The following is a 15,456-nucleotide window of genomic DNA, read 5'->3' as shown; positions in this document are numbered from 1 at the left end:
TTGTTCAGCCTGGAGAAGAGAAGGCTCCAGGGAGACCTTATAGCAGCCTTCCAGTACCTGAAGGGGGCCTCCAAGAAAACTGGAGAGGGACTTTTTACGAGGGCATGTATTGATAGGAGATGGGGTAATGGTTTTAAACTGAATGAGGGTAGATTTAGATTAGATATGAGGAAGAAATTTTTCACTATGAGGGTGGTGAGGCACTGGAACAGGTTGCCCAGAGAAGTTGTGGATGTCCCATCCCTGGAAGTGTTCAAGGCCAGGTTGGACGGGGCTCTGAGCAACCTGATCTAATTGAAGATGTCCCTGCCCATGGCAGGGGGGTTGGACTTGATGATCTTTAAGGTCCCTTCCAACCCAAACAGTTCTATGATTCTATGATTAAAACAGGTGCTTTGTGCCAGCACGATAGTTGCATCAAGAAGAAGTGCGAAGTTTAACACACCATGTCATTGGAGAGAGCTTACAGCAAAGTGGGATGCAACCAGTAAAGGACAGCATTGTCTCCTGTGTCCCCATGGAGTGGGAGTTTGGGTTAGATAAGGTGTCCTGGACTTTTAGAGGAGAGGACAGAATAGCGTTTCTTGGGATAAATATCAGCTATTCTAGAAAATTCATTCTCTTGCTGTAAACCTACTCCCTGGCAGAAGAGCTGGAAAGCTCTACAGTGCATCTGCTTACAGGGCAGCAGGATCCAAATATTGATAGGTACTGAATGTGCTGGTTTTGGCTGGGATAGAGTTAATTTTCTTCCCAGTAGCTGGTATGGGGCTGTGTTTTGGATTTGTGCTGGAAACAGTGTTGATAACACAGGGATGTTTTCGTTACTGCTGAGCAGTGCTGACACAGAGTCAAGGCCTTTTCTGCTTCTCACCCCACCCCACCAGCGAGCAGGCTGGGGGGGCACAAGAAGTTGGGAGGGGACACAGCCGGGACAGCTGACCCCAACTGACCCAAGGGATATCCCACACCATATGACGTCATGCTCAGCATATAAAGCTGGGGGAAGAAGAAGGAAGGGGGGGACGTTCGGAGTGGTGGTGTTTGTCTTCCCAAGTCACCGTTACGTGTGATGGAGCCCTGCTTTCCTGGAGATGGCTGAACACCTGCCTGCCCATGGGAAGGAGTGAATGAATTCCTTGTTCTGCTTTGCTTGTGTGTGTGGCTTTTGCTTTACCTGTTAAACTGTCTTTATCTCAACCCACGAGCTTTCTCACTTTTACTCTTCCGATTCTCTCCCCCATCCCACTGAGGGGGAGTGAGTGAACGGCTGTGTGGGGCTTAGTTGCCGGCTGGGGTTAAACCACAAGACTGGAAAAGCTTTTTTTTCCCCCCCCAGCCTGAAACATGAAAAAAGAAAGCAAAATGCTGCATTATACACTTGGACAGTGTCGAATCATATCAGACACACAGGCTACCTGCCAGCCCAGGTAACTGTGGGCATTGCTGAGCGTGTTGCAAGCGTGACCTAGGAGTGGGATTTTCCTACATTAAAGGAAAACTTTATCCAGCAGTACTTTCTTTCCCTAAAACAATCTGCACCCAACTTGCTGGCTGTACAAGCCCAGACATTGGTGTCATAATTTTCTATTGTCCCTGCTTGCTAACTCCTGAGTCATGGGGTTGGTAGAAACAGGGACAAATCATCATAAAGTCTCAAAAGCAGTGGAAATCCTGCATTAAGAGTGAGGGGTGGCCAGGTTTTCATTTCTGCCTAGAGAGAAATGTTTGCCATCTGCACTACTCCTTTCTCAGAGACAACTGGGGGATGTGGGCTGCTGAAATAGGACTGATCAAGCCTGTGCTTGGTCCAGTGCAGACCCACTAATGCAGGTCTCCAGGAAAAGTGTCTCCATCCATATCTGTTTCCCCTCCCTCTTCTGAAATACAAGCAGGTGCTGATACTTTTGCTTCCTTTTCTTAGTGCCTTGTACTAGCGTTTCTCTTGACCAAGCAAAGCAGTGATTTATGGTCAGATACAGCCTTTAGCTTTTAAGCACCCATATAAGGCACTAGTGCTATTTCTGCTTTTGTGCTTTTGTTCCCAGGTGGACCGTGAGGTCTCCTATGTACCAAGGTCACTGCCATGCAATGTTCACCAATTACAGGGTTAAGGATCCCACGGAAACCTCTGGATAGCTGCAGGTAGAAGGTGATGGCTTTATCTACCCTTAGTTATATGTTTCAGGGCAGCATGAGGTGAGTCAAACCTTTTCAGAGCTTTGCACTGAAATGAGTCCTGCTGGTGAGTGAAATGCTTTGCAGAGCAATGCACGTGAGTAAAGGCTGAGTTAAGCCATAAATAATTAGAAAAATTCCAAACAAATCCCTCCTCCAGGTTTCTCAGCCACATCCTGCCTTTCCAAGGCCTGACACGTAGAGTGCAAGTCCTGGGAGACGGCACTTGCCTCTGTTACAGCATCGTGGTCAGGACTGAGCAGCCTGCCAGAATTTAACCAAATGTGAGACATCTATTGCTGTAACAGCTCCCATAGTAGAGCCCCATCCCACGCAGATATTGATTTATTCATCGTATGCCCTATTCTTCGCAACTGGCAAGCTAATGCATGGCTATATTTAATAGTCCCGCAGTCTCAGAGACGTGAGCATTGATGGTCCCAAAGCACACGATGCATTATTTTACGAGCAATTGCTACTCTCACATATAGTTAAGCCTTCCCCCATTAGGTTGATGCTCTTGACGATGAACGTGCGCAGTTCAAGGATTATAAAACTGTCTATTTCTCGTGAGGTGCTTCTGCTAGAGTGACTTTGTGAGGCAAAGCCACTGCTTGACACGTATTTTGAAAATTGATTATTTTGACTTACCCAGAAATAACTCCTTTTCTTTGACCCAATTTGACTTTCGTCAGAAGTTACTTCTTCAGAAATTTTTCAGAAATGTTTTCTTTTTTCTCTTGGGAGTTTTAACAAAAATGAAAGCAGCACTGTTTTCATTAGTATTTTCCACAGAAAAGTTTAAGCTTTTCTCAATAAAGGGCAAATTTTTTGCAGCTGAAAGCTGGGGTTTTTTCTTCTTTTTTTTTTTTTTAAAGTTAGAAATGCTAATGTGCTACCCTGCATGCATTTTCATTTAAGTGCTTTATACTCACATTTGCCTCAATCGACCAGACTCGCTCAGATTCTCTTTCTTGTGATACACCACAGTCTTCTCTCACGATGTGAAAAACCAGTTGTGTTCTGGGAGATAAATCTTGGCCAAGCCCATAAAAGAAAATGGAGATAGAAAGGGATCTGAACCCCCCACCACTTGCTATGGAAAGCAAGCTGAATCTAAACATTTGATTTTCAAAGTCAGTATTTGAATTATGAAGGAATATTTGTCATTTTCCTCAAAAAGAGAACTTTCAGAAATAAATTCTTAAAAAAATAAAGAAGACCCCTCACCCTGAAATACCTAACAGCTAATTTTCCACTGGAAAACATCTTCTGTGGAAAGTTTTGATGATCTCCATGTTTGTATACTTAAACCTACATATGTGCTAAAGTGGCTTTGCTGATCAGGACCTCAAAATTTTGCATGTTGTAGAATATATACATTTGTTCCCAGCCAAACCATACCATATAAAAGCTGGCTTATTAGTAGTAATATTGAAAAAACTGGCTAACAAGACATCCTGGATACTGCACACATACTGATGCTCTTTATAGAATAAATGCTCTGTGCTCTGATGTGGCAAATGAGGTCATTTGAGTGCACTAACTCTGGTCTTCCTCTCCCTGTTCTGCTTGAAAGAGATTTGAATGTGAAAAGGTTTTGGCACTCAGGGCTCCATGGTTTGGAAACGCTTTCAAAATTGGAGACTTAAAGGTCACTTTTCTCTAAAGAAGTAAGGGACCCAGCCCCAATACCAGCCATCAAAGAAACTCTAAAAAAAGAGATTTTTCAAAAACACATTGAGGAGGCTAGGGATGTAGCTGTTCCCAATAAACATGTGAGACCTCTGTGTTGAAAGTGTATTGTTTTATCCCTGCAGCACGACCCCGTCTGTCAGATAAGGAGAAGCGGCAAAACAGGGAGGATGTGGTCACTGTCTTGGAAGTTGGAAAACAAATTCAAGCTTAGGAGGGTTGTTTTTTCTCCCCTAAAATTAAAACCAGTGCTCCTGTTAGCTTTCTAAACTGCATCCAAATTCCGCTGATGCTCTGATGGGGAACAACAGGATTTCAAAAGCTATTTCACATTTACCAGCAGTGACAACTGGCCGGGAGATGGGAGCGAAGGCATGGGAGAGTAAGATATGCTCATACCACCTTTCCTGCCTGCCCATAATGAACTAAGGGATGTGTTTGCCCCAGGAAAAGGCATAATGCACTGAAAGCCCTGGGCACCTTAAAACAAGGTCCACGGTGCAATTTTGCTGGGCAGGGAGCTGCCTGGGCCAGCCATAGGATGTGCTGGTGGCCATGGTGTGGTGCCACCACTGTCCTCCTCAGGGAGCCAAAGTGCTTAATTCTGGGCTGGAGGGAGATAACTGACAGCAGCTGAAATCCACAGCAGCAGATCCTTTTGGGGGGGGCCTGAATATAACCTTTCTCACTGCAGCGGAAGCATAAGGACGTGCTCCCCACCAGGTGATCTCGACCCTTGCTTTGCACTTAACAGTCTGGTGGTTCCCACAGTTTTGGATTCAGATCCAAATCCTTCTTCTGGCAGATGCAGAGCACAATTTGTGCTGTGGTCTCCTGTCTGTCTGTGACCAAGCAAGTCAGGGGCATTCTTGCCTCTCTTCGCTAGCAGTTCACTGTGCACCATAAGGTCTAGCAGGACACGTTCAGAAAATAATTCCCAGGTTAGGAGAAGTCCCTTGCTTGTCAGGCAGGCTGGGCTTAGCTCTCCAACAGCCCAGCAACAACACCCATGTCCATGTCTAATGCATGCATAGATGTCCCTTTAAGACCCAGCTCCTATACATCCTCCTTCATCTACCACCGCTCAGCTCTGTGACTCGGCTCTATGCCCCCAGCTCTATGACTTGTTGAGGCTAATCCTTTAAGAGTAACATGTAAGGCCTGAATAGGGAGGCCTGATGAATATATTAGATGACACAAGCTTTAAAAAATACCAGTTTGTTTGATGCATATTGTAAATGCTGCAGTTTTCCTATTCAAGCAGTCATAGCTGATAATTTCTCTCACCATAATGCTGCACTTTAATTGTACTTTCTGAGCCTGTAGTAATATCTCAGTCAAGTTTTGGGGATTACTGAATTGCTTGACAGGCTTTCACCCACAGTCAGGGAGAGGTATTGTAGATGGCTTTCTGCTCTTCGAGGAGTGAATCACCAGTATGGTGAGGAAAGTGTTTCTGAAGCCCCCAAACCGCCTTTTCCATCACTCACCAGCCTGCACCCCAGTTGGGTGGGCTGACAGCAAATCACTGCGTTCAAGCCTACGGCACACTGAGCTGGTTTTAAATTTCCTGCTCTCTAAACCATGTTGCAAACTGAATCAAAACACTTTCATTAGAGGGATGAAAATAAATCCCACTGAAGTTGGATTTTATCATACGTATCTATCAGAGACTAGTGGTCTGGGTTATGTGGGGTTCAAGGACGTGGCCATCAGAGCCAGATGTGAAGCTGTGGAGAATCTCTGCTGCATGCCCAGATACTAGACTCAGCAACCAGTGTCACCACCTAGGAGAGCTAAAACTGGCACGCTGTCACTCCTCCATTCAGGAGAGCTAAAACTGGCACGCTGTCACTCCATTTGGTTTTCGGGAAACCTTAATTCCCATCAATGGAAATGGGGCTGGCAGCATCATAAAACCGGCTTTGAATTATGCTGAATTTCCAGAACTAAAGCAACATTTTGATGGCATTTCTACTTATGATTATCATTCAAACGCAAACATAAGCCTTGCAGCACATATTTGAGAAGGGGGGTGGGCTCTTTCAGGCATGTCTTCACATCAGGATTAGCACAAGTCCTAGCTCAGGAGCTGCTCCAAACCTTTTCCTTGCCCCCGCTGAGAACACTATCCCAGGTAGCTGGTGCTCACAGCTGGGACAAGCTGCCCCAGCAGGATACATTGCCTAGAGCGTTTCTTTTGCTTTCACTTAGCAATCTGCCACCACTCCTGGGAAGATTTGGATTACATTACTCAGCTGCTAATAACCGTCTCATCCCTTCCGAGCCTCCATCCTGCCCCCAGGAGAATAGTTCCAGTTCACTGGGACGAGTCCCACAGAGCAGTGTGGGGCATGCACTGCAGCATGAAGGCAGCACATCAGAAGAAATAACCACTTAATTCTGGGTTTGTAGCCCCAGGGGCCTGACCTGGCTAACATCCTGGGTGGAGATGCTCCTACCTGAAGACAGGTCTTTCTGGGAGGGAGGTGAATGTGTTTTCAACAGAACAGAGGTCTCCTGGCCTTGTGAGCTGGCTGGTCGCAAGAATAATTTCAGGACACAGTGTAATGTACATAAGTCATTGACTGTACTCTTAGCTACAACAGCAAAAATGCACAAGCTTGCAGGCACAAATGTACACAAATGCATATTATTATGATTTGCAGCTGTCAGAGCAATTCCTATCACTGAAAGAACTAAACTTAATTACCAATCTGGAATGAATCACGATCTTAAAATAAAAAAAGAGCAAGCTGCCTAAATGTATCCACATTCTTTCATTGTAAATCACTTGCCAAGAATAGAGGGCCAAATCCTCAGTTGGTGTAGGCTGGTGTCAGATTTTGACAACTAAATCAAGTCAAAAGAAGCTGGGTTTCCCGATGGGTGCTAGCTGCAGATCTGATTCTACACATTTTCTAATCTATTCACCAGGAGACCATTCAAATGCTATGAGAATATCACAAGGGTGATGTTTATTAGGGGCCACCTGCATACTCTAGTACCCGTTTGCCTTGGCACCTAGACGGGGCTAAGGAGGTCTGGGTTTTATTCCTGGCTGAGCCTCTAATGTTCAGTGTGACCTTGAGCATGTTCTTCATCACCTTTGTCACTGCTGGTCATAACATTCAGACCAGAGACATCAAACTTCAGACCACTAGATGCAACAAATATGCCTTAGATCAAGACAAACTATTGCACAAATACAAGACTCTGCCCATTCCTATCTGTCCCTGCCACATATATTTGTAGCCTCCAGACTCAGACTCCTGACTGATGCCTCCAAGTGTTTCTCCAGACCTCTACCCCCATTGCATTGCCTCCCACCAGCACCCTCAGCTGACACCTGCTGGGGATTTCTTGGCTGCTCTTGGAAGTGTCTCCCCCAGACTGCAGAGAGATGCTCCTGCGTACCTCCTGGAGATGCTCTGCATACCACTAGCCATACATGAGACGCATTTTGCAGCCACCTTTTACAGACTGCGAGCCCTTGGCTCAGGCTGTCCTCGCTGTGTGTTTGCACAAGACTTCATGCACCGAGGCTCTGCCTCAGCTGGGGCCTCAAAAACACGGCTGTAAAACCAGCTATAAATAACAGCAGCATAGGACAGGGTGTTAAACTCACTGATGGCATCTGAGTCATCACTTCTGCCTCTCGATGGCATGACCTTGGAGGTAGGCTGTTAAGTCTGTAAAAAACGTTTAGAAAAATAATAAAAAAAGTCTCTCAAGTCCAGTGTCTTGCTCCAGTGATAGCAAAAAGGGTAATAGGAGACTGTTGTTTTAATGCTGTGCCGCCTTTTCAGATCTTGTTTTTGTTTTCCTGCAAGAAGCAAGACTTTATTGGCTTGTTTCTGAGTGCACACATGAAGCCTTTCATCAGTGCGTGTTTCGGTAACGGGCCCCTGGATATCAGTAACATTGACACATTCATACAATATCCCACTCGTGATTTGCGGCACTCCTACGGCTCGGCACTATTAATGTATGAGTGACTCTTTTCATTACATTGCCATAGATCAAGTGCTGGCCTCTGATTTTGACAGATGATTCAAATACATCTGGTTTTCCTAACGAGCCCATTCAGCTCCTCCAACTAGTGCTAAGTGATGTTGTTTGCCAGAGAAGAATAAACTATTTTGGAGGGACGTATAAAAGGCACTTTGATGGCTGAACTGCAGGCCGGGCCAGGAGTGAACGTGGCTGCACCTGAAAGGGGGATCTCAACGGGGAGAAAATCTGCTTGGGTGAATTTTTTCTGGGACCGTTGACGTTTTGCTGGGGAGCAGGCAACGTTCGCATGAAGAAAGTCAACAACGGTCCCATTTATAACCTATGATGACCATGAGAGTTTCATTTTCTGTGCACAGTGAAAGGTCCCTCTATCTATTGGGATTCCCCTTGACATTATGTGACAAACACACCCCAATGCAATGCCAGCAGCTGCATTTTTCTTTGACTTCTGACATACCACATTCTAAATTTAATTGCTTTAATTTGTTAACATTATTTTATACTTGACAAGCATCCTTTCTAAGGTGCTCACTGAGCCATGGCAGCTCACTCGTCACCTTAATACTGTTGAGAAACTGAGAGACCCCTGTTGAAGTCTGCTCCGGTGCAGCAGATTGCTGCACCTACTTGAACTAGCATATGTATTTGCTTAAAATAGGAATAGGATAAAATTCAGGAACAAACTCAAAGAGGAAAAAACACGCTTTGCTTCCTCTAGAGAAGCCCCAGCCATCAGAGCACAGAGGTGTGTTCCTGTACCGTGTCTGACTCACTAGTGTAATGCAGTTTAAATACTTCACCCACACTGGAGCAGTTGTATTCAGAAGAGTTGAAACAGGCCCTTGTCTCCCTGCACAGCTTGGGGGAGGCAGGCACTGCCCCCCAGGATGGGAAAAAGGGTGTTTGCATTCTCTAAGCCAAAGGAGCACGGGTGTCCCGACTCCTGAGAGAGTTCAGCTGATGTACAAAGGATGGGCAGCAAGGCCAGGGGACAAAGGAAGTGTTCCTGGCTGTGTTTTGGGGATCTGGCTTTAATGGGCACGAGGAGGATGAGGTTCTGCACACCAGGAGGCACGGCTCCATCTCTCTGGGGAGCGCTTGCACTTTTGCCTCAAGCCAAGGACCCTTCGCTGAGCTAGTCTGGCACCCGTGACCAGCTCTGGAGTGGGTACAGAAGAGAGAGAAGGATATTGAAGGTTACCAAAAAGTGGCAAATTTTAAAGCTGCACTCTGAAATACAGTATCTTCTGCTTCAACCTCTCTTGTCTCCAGCGGCATCCTCAGGGCACCATTACAAACACCTCTGGGCCCTGCCAAGGCTCTACCAGTGCCCATCTTTCTGGATGCCTCTGGTTGTGTCTACGCTTCAAGGACTGTGTATTGTATATCATGCACAAGTAGAGCCAAAGAAACTTTCAGCTGGTTCGTTTGGTGTTGCAATAGAGTACCCGCCATGAGGAGGGTGTGCAACTGTCTGAGAGGTCAAGGTAGCCCAAGCTAAAACTGACCTGGACATCTCTGTGCATGCCTCAGACCCTACAGTATCCAAATCAATGGCTTTTTGCAGCATCCCCTTTGCAGGTTAAGAGGGCCAACCTGTGTTGACATTCATTGCTAGCTCTCTGGGGACACGCTTGAGAAGGGCAGAGTCACACAGCCAAGCAGGCTTTGCATTCACTCTCAATGTGAAGGCACCCTGATAGCCACAGCTTTTCTAGGAGGATTTTAGGCTGAGGAAGCAGTAGCTAAGATAAATGTATTTCACAATAAAGGATATCCTGCTCAGCCAAAAATAAAATCGTCAGGAATACAAAGGACCAGAAAAAGCTGGACTTTGCAACCCCAGAAACTTCATGTGAGGAAATTCCTATCCTATCCAGCTCTTGCCATTGGCCTGAGAGAGATAGTACTTCACCCTGGGACCCTGGCAAGGCTCTTACCTAATACCTAATGAGCTATAAAGGGGCTTAAACTACCAAAAGATTTTCAGGAAAGCCTCCAAGGTATTTGGATTTGCAGGAATGCAGAGGGGAAATCTTAGGTACTTACATAGTTATATGCCTGACTACCTCTAAAATCCACCATTTAGTCTGCAGTTAGAATAGAGCAGCCCAGGCCTCCCCATGCACAGCATTGCCACCTGGATATTGGCCACCGGGTGATCTCTTGGCCATCACTACCCATGGCACAGCCTCCAACCCTGGTGAGACAAAAGTCCCTGCCCAGCTCAGGGCATTGGCTTGAGGTGTGGTTGAAACCAGGAGAAAAACACAAAAAAAAGGAGCTAGGTGTTCCCCTAGAGAAGAACAGTCTTTGCAAGGCCAGACTGGCATTCAATCCAATAAGCAATAAAAATATTCACACTTTGGAGCTTAAACCCGCTCCTCTAATTGTCCACTAGAGGGTTTCTTGTACTTTCCACCGAATGCCTGGCACCACTGGCTCTTAGAGACAGAGTTTGGGGACCCCAGAGGCAGGATGGCAAGGACAGACGCAGGGACAGCCCACACACCAAGGATAACCAGAGCCTGTGCCCACACTGGCATGCCGAGGTGGGACTAGTGCATGTAGGCATATACGCATGCAGGCTTCCCTGCGAGCTTGGGAGATGGCAGAAGCAAGTGCAGTCCCATCTCAGGGGTGCCAAGTCTAGAAGTCCTTTAATTAAAACCCACAGGAGAAGTGTGGCTTTCCCAGAGAAAGTGGTGTATACCCAGATATCAGCTGTATTTCCCACCACATTTAATGGCCATTTCTTGCATTGAGTCCATGCAAAACTCGCCACCCCTTTCCTGGCATTGCTTTTGCCCCTGTCTTGTGGCACAGCGATGAGCCAAGCCTTCTGCTCCCTTTCTCTGGTTCTGCCTAAAACCTGGCCACACTCACACCGTGAAGGAGGATCCTAAAACCTGGCCACACTCACACCGTGAATATTGCCATTGATGTACATTGATGTACAAAGGATGGGCAGCAAGGCCATCTGGAGACTCATCTCCAGATTTGCCATGGGGTCCCAGCGCATGAGGAAGAGCCACAGAGAAGGGACAGTAAAATGGTGAATTTGAGCCCGATGCCTAGAACAGTATTTAGGAGATGTCATTATTGAGATTAATTCCCTGGTGCTGCTGTACTTACAGGTGCCAGTCATGCACATTTCAATTACTTTCTCATGGTCATGAAGATCTGGCAGGTAGATGGATAGATATCAGAAACAGTGCTTTAAAAAACATCAGTGGACATTTTCACCAACGTTGTAGGTACAGGGTGACAGGGTGCGGTACTGAAAGCTTTATTAGCTCCTGTGTACATACCCATAGACTCTCTCCATCTATCAGGAGTGTGAGCATTTTAATCTCCGAACACTTACAAGGCATGTCAGCATCACTTTCCCCTTTAACCATCAACAGAACAGAGCTGGAAAGAGGTAACTTGTTTTCCTTCAGGCCATCCAGAAGGCTGATGACAAAGGTCATGCAGTCCTTGGAAAACATGAAACAAAAATCCTTTAACTTAAATGACATATTTTGAATGTTGTTGGTTTTTTTAAATATGAAATTTTTTAAAAATTAGATGGGAGAAGAATTCTGAAAAAAACCAACATTTCTTTAAAAAGTTAAGTAAAATGTTTTGATTTTTTAAAAAATTAACAGCGAACATGAATGCCTGGTTTTCTCCCAACACAATCCTGAGGTTTTCACAGTGAAGTATTTTTGGTGACAAATTTACGTAGATCTGATGGTCAGCTGGGGATTTTTGGCTGGCTGCTCCCTCGGGCTGTGCCCGTGCTGCAGAGCCCCGCTAACACGTACTAGCTTGTGGTACGAAGAGGTGTGATCCTACACCAGAATAGCTGCCTTGGCACAGCCCCAAGCCTGTGCTGTCTACGCTGTGAGCACTTTGCCTGTATGACTATGCCATTATCATCAGACTTGTTTGTAAAATGTCTAGCCGACACTGAACGCGAGGGTCAGATTTTCAAAGCACGTAGTGCTCATAATTGGAGCCAGATTTCTGGAGGAGCTCTGCTCCCATTTAAACACCTAAAGAGAGTGACTGGATTGTCTCCCCCAGCTGTTCCCGCTGCGGGAAATGAGAGTTGCTACAGGTTGACTCCGGCCCTAGATAAATAATAATGAATGAAAGTCATTATAGGGGATGAATTTGCAAATATTTAAAGTTTCAAAGCATGAATTTTGTTAATTAAATAATGCTAATAATGCAGCATTGGTCTGACCTGAAGGTTAATGTAAAATCGCCGTGTTTGGTGAGAATCTCTCTCTTCACAAATTCCCTGGGGTAAATGAAACTTTTTTAGATTTCATCTGGCTTTGAAAGCTGAACTGATTGAACTGAAACTTTTCTATGGGGTTCATTCATCCCTTCTGTATGCCTCCAGATAAATCCGTGGCCATTAAGGAATAATATAGCCTGCACAGATTATGGATTCAAAAGTTTATCTTTCTTAATAACTTCGTTTAATTCTTTTTTTTTTTCTTGCTTGTTTTACACTGGGCAGTATTGTGAAAGACAACTATGATGATTTATAGGGAACCCATGTTAGGATGTTAGAAAACCCAGTTACTTGTGTGGAAAAAAAGAAATAAAAGGAGCAGTCTCTCATGATGTAATGTAATTGAGTTTAAATACTACCAAAATAATTCTGTGGCTCTTGTTTAATTTATCTGATTTTCACTGTCTTCTCTTTTTCCCTCCCCAGACCTTTCCATATGCAGAGAGAGACAGATACCATAGTGACATGTGCGCTAAGGAAACTTTAGCTACAATATTAGAAAACTCCATTTAATTTGATTATAGGTGTCACTGGGTTCAGAAATATTTATATGATTTTGTAGCTATTACAAAAATTTTTGTTTGTAAGTCTAGGATTGTAATTCCACTTTAGAGCCTCAAAGGGGCTAAATTAAAATTATGAGAGTCTTTTAAAGGCAGGAGTAGTGCTGTGCTTTTAGAGAGGGGTTTAGGAGAGAAAATCATTGCTCTGCCTTGGTCTTCTTAGATAATTTTTGTGGGACTAGATTTTTAAAATGCTAATAAGATATCTATCATAATCTTTTCAAAACCTGACCTGAGACTTTGTGCTTCAATTTCTCACCTCCAATCCCATATCTCAGAGGGCTGATGTGATGATAAACACATTAAAAGCTGGGAAATGATTAGACAGTACAGTACTGGGAGAGATGTGTTTGCCCCCTCCCCACAAGTCACAAGACAACTCACAGCACAGACACCAGACACATGCAGTTAGTGGTACAGCATTTACTCTGAGATGTCCCTATTTTGCTCAAGAAGGCTGATGATTTCTAACCGTGAATGTGAGCTCCTAGCTCACTTCTCCAGGCTTTGAAGCATTAACCATGTGATGTGTATCATGCTGAGCACTGGTTTTAAGTGAGCTCCCCTCTGCCTATTGAGACCTCTGGCATGTGGTTGCAGATTGAAGCACGAAAATCAAATCTCACACGTGCAAGAGAAATAAGAAAAGGAGCAGATAGTTAAATCTCTGCTTAAAATTTTGGGGAGAAATCCTGGCTCCATCTGTAGCCTCTCTACATCGTTTGGAACGGTTGGAGTGTTTTGAACCCCCCTGATTTCTGCATCAGGAGAGTTGCTGGCTGCTGGGCTAACACAACTGTACAGCTTTTGAGGCCAAGCTGGTGTCTCTTGGCAGTGCCTCCCTGCTTTCAGCAAAGTATGATCCTCGCTTAGGTTTGGGCACTTGCAGTCTTCTCTCCCTGGGGCTTCTTGTGCATCAATGGGCAGAAATGTGCTCTTCCAAACATTAGGACTTTAAAGTCAGTGAATTCCTCCATCCCCCTCCAAACCCCTTGAAGACACTCCACATAAGAAGCAGCTTTTGATAGTCTGTGACTACATAGCCCTTATCACTCCCTTCTAAACACCAGTCAGATTTTCTACACTGCTTTGGTCTGGCAAGGCTCGGATCTGGATATAGTATTTTAGGTCACGCCGCAAGCTTGATATCACGGGTCTGCAGAGGAATCGAAGACCATACTGTCTAATTGCAACCTTGTCCAACCACTAAATAGTGTTCTGTGGAGCAAAAGCCTATCTTTAGTCCTTCCCAAAAAACACTGGGCCTTTGCCAGTAGGGGAAAATGCTGGGAACATAAACAGAACTGAAGAACAAAAAATGGCAGGACTGAGAGGAGATATTTTCCAATAGACAGCCTGTAATTTGCCATGGATGTGGTAATTTAGCCAAAATAATTGAATTCTATGTGTTTCCAAAGGGTTTCTGTTAATTTTGTTGGCGCACTTGGGTTGGGTGGTTGGTAACTTGATATGAAATCTTTCATCTCGGGTTTGCTGCTCTGAGAACCACCCCAATCATCGTTGATCATAAGCATCACCCAATCATAAACATCATAGTTGTTCCCCTCGGGTGGCTTTTTTGGTGGTATATGTGAAATACATGAAGGTTTCTCATTCTCCAAGTGGAGAAGCATGCTCCTCACATCCAAGAACGCCATTACTGACTGGTAATCTCATCGGACTTCAACTTACCCAGCTCCTCTTTGAGAGTCTTAGTCAAAATGGATGGCAGCCAGCTCATGCATTCAAGGGGTTTGAATGGCAGGCTTTCTGCTGAGTGGACAGACAGCTTCCCAACTGCTTCTTAAGGAAAAATAAGAAACAAAGATATCACAGTTGTCTGAAAATATTTCATAGGTGGAAAAATGGAAAATAAGGCTGGAAGAGAGCTTTAGAAGGCATTGTTGTGCTACTGCTATGAGCAAATGTAATCAATATGGGAGCTCATTTATGTAAACTACCTTAACTACTCCACTGGATACTGAAAATCACAGAGGTGGAGACTCTTTGATATACTTCCCTTTTCCCTACAATCTTTCTCCGGTTTATCCTCTTGGTTTCACTGGTGATTTTGTCTATCCACAAGGGCTTGTGAACTTGCTGCCTCACTGGCTAATGGCCACAGCTACTAACCACCCTTTTCTCTCAAATTGTTTCCCTGTTGCATATAATTAAGCTAAAGTGGATGGAGGAAGACAGAACCTGCTCCCAGCCCCTGCTTAGTTTGGAGTGTGCTGCTCAGTCTCCCAAAGACCTGAAGACTTGTGTGTCCACCAGCGTATCTGCTTTTTCCAAGGTCTCATAGAGGTTGCTGTGTCCCATAATAACCTAACCTCCCTTTAAAGAGTAGTCAACGGATAAACTGATCCTCCTCCAAATCCTCATTCCTCAGAGAGGAGACCTAGAGTCCATGAAACACATCTCTGGTGGGGTGTGCTGATGCCAAAGGGGTGCCAGGAATCAAAGCCCAAGCTAAGGTGCACTGCAAGGCACACTTGCCTACGGTTTGGGAATAGCCGGCAATGCTCTGGGTAGAGGTTGTGGGCTGCCCACAGGGAACGCAGAGAGATGTGAGACGGGAGGCTGGAGATGGAGATGGGGCCCAAGGAAAGGTGGGATCAACAGAGAAATGAGAACACATCAAGAAAAAGGTCTATTTAAAGCAAAATAGTCCCCCTCTTCTCTAGAAATGCCTCTTCTTGTCCATCCTCC

The sequence above is a fragment of the Aptenodytes forsteri genome, unplaced genomic scaffold, assembly GCF_000699145.1.
Source record: "Aptenodytes forsteri isolate BGI_AS27 unplaced genomic scaffold, ASM69914v1 Scaffold88, whole genome shotgun sequence".
NCBI lineage: Eukaryota > Metazoa > Chordata > Aves > Sphenisciformes > Spheniscidae > Aptenodytes > Aptenodytes forsteri.
The sequence above is the reverse complement of the archived record's forward strand: the minus strand, read 5'-3'. Positions refer to the sequence as shown.